Genomic DNA, 5,967 nt, shown 5'->3' with positions numbered 1-5,967 from the left:
ACCAACGCGCCACTCAGCCGGCCCAAGATATTTTTAATAGTCTTAAATCTATCACAAAAATGAGTTTGTTATCAAAAACATCCCCACAGAGAAAACTCCAAGTCCAGGTGGTTTCACTGATTAGTTATATCATGTATTTAAGGAATAAATGATTTTACAGAAAATAGAGGAAAAGAAAATGCATCCTAACTGGTTTTATGAGGCTATATAACACTGGTACCAAAATCTGACACAGATATTAAAAGAGAATCATAGGCCAATATCCCTATGAACAAAAACTCCTTAACAAAATATTATCCAATTGAATTCAGCAGTATTTCAAAAAGATAATACACATGAGCAAGTGGAATTTATCCCAGGAGTGCAATATTAGTTTGATATTTGAAAATCAATCAATGTTATTCATCATATTAATAGGGAAAAAAAGAAAAATATGATTATGTTAATAATGTGGAAAAAGCACTTGGCCAAATTCAACACACATTTATTATTCAAAACAAAACAAAACAATTCAAATTTAGACTAGAGGGGAACTTCAAGCTGATAATTTTTACACACACACACACACACACACACACACACTCACACACACACACCACAAATCTAAAGCTAATATCATACTGAATTATATCAAAACATCATAAACCTACAACAAATAGGCTGAATGGCGAAATATTAAATGTTTTTTTCTCCTAAAATCAGGAACAAGGCAAGGATGTCCACTCTAATCATTTCTATTTAATATGGCACTGGAAGAGGTCCTAGCAAGTACAATAAGGAAAATAAATAAGAATTAGAAAATAAAGTTGTCATATCCACAGATGACATGATTGCATACATAGAAAATCCAAAGGAATCAGATAAACTAGAAGTGAGCTTTTAACAAATGCTGGATATAAGGTCAATATGTAAAAATGAAATGTATTTCTGTATAACAGCAGAAAACAGAATATGAAAATTATCATTCACATTGGTATCGAAAAGCATGAAATCTCTAGAAAGATGTCTACCAAAACACAAGCAGAATTTTTGCACAGGAAATTATAACAATGAGAAGAACTAAGGAAGACCAAAAAATAACAGAAGGCTGTATCACATTTATAGTTTGGGAGATTCAATATTGTAAGGATGGCAATTCTCCTCAAATTGATCATGGTATCTAAGCAATTCCAGTAGGACTTTATTTTTTATGGAGTTGTATAAGCTCAACATTTTGAAGAAATGTAAAGGGTCAAAACAATCTTGAGTAAAAATAATAGGACTCACTCTATCAGATGTCAAGAACTATCACAAACTTAGAAGAATTAAAATGGTATGGTATTTACACAGTAATGTAAGGTACACAAGGATAGACAAGTAGATGAAGAGAATTGACCTTTGGTAAAATGAAGAATCCATACAAGGTGAGTGTGTGAGACATCTCTTGTGTATGACCTCAAATCCATTCAACCCGCTCCTTACTCCAGTTTCATCCTGACTTGGACCACCTTCCCACAGCTGCAACCTGACAATGATTAGCCTCTTTCTTTCTGGCCCAGACACTATGGCATTGGATGCCTGAGATCACACTTGGCACTTGTGCTTGCACTACCCAGAAGTGCTTGGAATTAATATACATGTGGCCACTCTTAACCAGTGGAGTTGGAAACTGGTGGATAAATGCTTTGCTTCCCTCTTCCATTCCTCAGGCAGTCATTTCTGAGATACATTTCATTAGGTTCCTTTGAAAGCCCTGTGGGAATGAACACCAATCACCCCTAACAGTGGCCAATTCTAACTTGCGCTCACATAGGCTTACTCCACATCTTTCACTCCCTGTCCATCACTCTTGGTTCTTAGGGATCACTTCACAAACTGCCTGCATAACAAACCTTTGTCTCAACTCTGCATTTGGGAAAACCTAGGCTACACAGTGGATCCATATAATATAGCCAACAAAAAATGTGTACGTATACTCACCAAAGGACGTGTAAAAGAATGATCATAGCATTACTCACAGTAACATCAAACTGGAAATAATCCAAACATCCAAAAACAATAAATTGTGGTATATTAATTTCATGAATAAAAATAAACCACTGCTACCTATAGAAAATGGATCTCATAATCTTGAGTGAAAAAAGCCCAACATAAATGAATATGTATTGTGTGGTTCCATTTAGATAAAATCTAAAAATAGGGCAAACTGTTCTATTGTGTTCCTAATTAGGATAGTGATACCTTAAGGCAGAAGGGAAGAAGTAGCGACTGGGACGTGTCTTAAGAGGGTCTTTCTGGAGTGCTGGTAATATTTTTTCCTTTTTAAAGTGAGGCTACATGAATTTTTTTACTTCTTGAGAATTGGCCACATTTACTACTTGTACATTTTTTATGTTTGACTTCAATAAAAATTTAAAATAAATAATATATATTGCAAAGAAATAGAACAAAAAAGAACTTTGGGGGCCGGCCGAGTGGCGTGGTCGTTAAGACCTGGCTTGGGACGCCAGAGATCCCCAGTTCGGATCCCACATATGAGGGCCAGTGACACTGCCCTCTACAGCTAAGATGCTGAACAACAGCTCAACCTGGAGTTGGGCTGCTGTGAGTCGCCTGCAACGGCGTAGGATGCAGCCCCTGCTGCAGTGGGTTGCCATGTGTAGCCAGCAGCCACCCGTGAGCGGCCATCCAGAAGCCAGCGACTGATCTGCCTCACCTGGGAAGAGCGCAATGATGGTGCCAGCTTGGGCTAGTGAAGCAACGTCCTCCACAACTAGACTGAAGAACAAAAGGACAGCAACTTGTCTGTTCCCCTCCCCTAATTTCCCAATAAAAATCTTTAAAAAAACAACAACTTTGGAAACAAAAACAAAATTTTCAATGTGTATAAAAATAAAAGGGCTAAGGCTTGGAAGATGAAGTATCTCAAATGGTGTAACAAAACAGAGTTGGAAAATACTGAAACGAACAATCAACCAATTCAAAAAGTTCAACATCCAACTAACATGAATGCCAAAAACGGCAAACAGAAAATGGATTAAAGAAAAATATAAAGTAATAAACTATGAGAATTTACTAAAAAAAGAATGAGCCTGTAACATGAAAGAGACCCCCTAATGACAAGGAGTGTCCTTAGATACTTAAGTGTAAAATGGAAGGGAAGGGAGATGGGGAGAGAAAGAGAAAGAGAAATTGGCTTAAGATGTTTCAATAGCAACACTGACCACCTTTCTACAAGATGACACTGGATTATCAAGTTGGAGATATCAATACATTTTCATGTACAGCGTCTCCTTTTTCCAGCTTTGTTTTTGTTTTGCATTCCCTGCCCATCATGGACTGAACTGTGTCCCCTCCAAGTTCATCATGTTGAAGTCCTAAGCCCCTGACTGAATCAGGATACCTGGGTCCAGCTTCTAGCTGGCACTAATACATCATGCAAGTCACTTCACAGCTTTCAAGGGCCCTTGTTGAATCAGGTTGAATGATCCCTTAGATATCCCCTGGCCCTAAGCTTCTTGAGTTTGTAACCCTTAATGAATAGCTGAAAAAAATCTGAGAACTAGAAGAGCTAGGATCTTCATTCGATTTTCTTGAAATGATAGATTCTTGTAAGAAACTGAAATAGGACCTCGTTTTACCTTAAGAGGTCAGAAAGCATTTTGAAAAGCAATTTTAAATTTATTTTTAGCAACTTGAAATTTAAATGGCAGGTAGCAAAGGGAGAAACTGCAAAACATATAATAAGAAAAAATCTTATCAAGTGATTAATTGTACAAAATTGATGATAGAGGATGTTGAGCAAAAATGGTGGGGAGGGTGGATTTCCATTCCTTTGACCTTTTAAAACTTCTTAATTACAATTAGTAAGATTACTGAGTCAACATTTTATTTCTAGGTGCAAATTTTTGTTTGCTGCATACAAAGTGTGACCATGAAGACATGCCGGTAAAACCAAAATCACAACAAAAAGCTATCAAAGGATGATTAATGACTAGATTTTCCAAGCAAAGTTTAAAATTTTATTTTCCTTCAGGTAAACTCTCCTGCTGATATTTTACAGGAAAATAAGTATCTGTAAATAAAAGAAACCATTCAATAATCAAATCTTCATATCACAACTTTAATGATTTCATCAAAATTACAGAATTTACTTTCTTTTTACTACTAAGGAATAGCACCTTCTAAAATCTAAAATGAATTTAATGAAATAATTAGTTTAAATGTACAGATAGTACTTGAATAGTAATGCTTTCAAATAGATGAATTTCCTCTTTCAGTCCTTATATTGGAATCACAATAACACAGATAAAGTTCATAGCTACAAAACAAGCCAACATGACTGGTCACATATTCTAGAATGTCTAATCCAGAGTTCAGGCTTCTTGAGTTTGCCACCTACCATCTAACTTCTCAGCTTTTTAATCCACAGTATGTTTCCAGTGATTCCATTCTACTCTATGAAGAGGCTATATAATGAAATGAGAACTAGGTGCTAACATTTTTTATTGGTATCATTTTAAAAGTAATTCACCCACCTTGTTATAGGAAGCACTTACATTCAATCGTCTTTTTATCCATGCCATTTTTTATTTTTTACATCTAATTTATCCTTTCTTTCTAAAATACATTCCCCATTTTACCTAGCCAGTCGGTGCATATACATGAAATCACACTATTTTATATGGGCATGTGTCTATAAACTAGTTTCTGTTTTAAAGGAAAGCTGTGCTTTCCAGGGCTTCCTCTTTACTCTAAGAAACCATAGGTAATGCATCCTTCTCTCCAACCTGACTCCTTAAAATATCCAAAGCACAGCTCTTGGTGGTTGGAATGAGAGCAGAGATGATCAGGCAGATGAAAAACTACCCAGGAGGTAAAGTCTATTTGTGGTAAAGTCTATTAGAGTCACCTTTGATTCCACTGAGTTTCTAGGGAGAAGGTATTCAAATATTTCATGAAACAAGGCTATAATCTCAGCTCCTCTTGTTTCAACACCTGTTATTTCTAAACGTTATTTTGCTAACTTTTGCTATCGGGTAGCCCTTAGCACTGTTCTGGGTACACTGTGAACAATGGTCCTGCCTAATTTCCCCCCAACCTCCACACAGCTCTTTTCAAGGACTGAATGGCCTCCATTTACCTAATAGAGGTTCTTGCAATGCTGGATCTTCAAGCATCCCAATCTAAAACATGCTTGTGCTTTGTTACAGCATGTTATCAGAAAGAAAAAATTGTTTTAATTTGATTTTTAGTGTGACAAATAGTTATTTAGTTTTCAAAGAAACAAATAATTGCAGAGTAAGAGAAAATATTGCTGAGTGTTGGTCTCTAATATTCAGGCCAGTGCTGGACTACAGAAGGAAGAAATGTATATTCATGGTGTTATAAAAATCAGTTAAATGACCAATTAGGAAATAGCAATATGAATTTTATGACAGAAACAATGTTTAGAATGAATCTGTCAGTGATTGAACCTTTTTTTGAAAATAAAATAAAAACCCATGCCCTCTGGAAAACAATATGACAAGGAATGCCCACAGATGTATCCTGTTAGAAACACATCTCTCCAAAATTCAATGGACAAAGGTTGTCATATTTGATTTTCAACAGTTTTCCCTTTCTTTTTGCTCTCCCAATTTAAGGAGGTAGATTTCTACATTATTTAGGAATTATTAGAAATTTCATTCAGTTTGAACAAATAGCATGGGTGACATGGGTGCAAAAAGTTGTCTTTTTCAAACAAGTTATAAGACATATTGTCAATAAAGTGCATTTCACAGAAAAGTTCCCATTAGGAGACTAATTTAAAGTGCCATATAGAAGGTACTTTACATAGTGCAAAGTTGCTAAATATATACATTTTATGTGCCAAGTCCAAATAAAGCAGGGTCTTGTCTACCACCAAGTTAGACAAAACAATGGAAACATTGTTAATCTGTTGCAAGTATGTGTATTTTGGTCCGTGTGTGTGTGTGTGTGTGTGTG

At 35.8% G+C, this 5,967-nt stretch overlaps 1 pseudogene; it reads right to left on the bottom strand.

Annotated features, from left to right (window-relative positions):
- LOC109382916 (ferritin light chain pseudogene) overlaps nucleotides 1-5,967 on the bottom strand; it is a 26,588-nt pseudogene that overhangs the window by 10,396 nt on the left and 10,225 nt on the right.

Source organism: Hipposideros armiger, unplaced genomic scaffold (genome assembly GCF_001890085.2).
Source record: "Hipposideros armiger isolate ML-2016 unplaced genomic scaffold, ASM189008v1 scaffold_72, whole genome shotgun sequence".
Lineage (NCBI taxonomy): Eukaryota > Metazoa > Chordata > Mammalia > Chiroptera > Hipposideridae > Hipposideros > Hipposideros armiger.
Note: the sequence above shows the minus strand (reverse complement) of the source record. Positions and strands in the feature narration are given on the sequence as shown.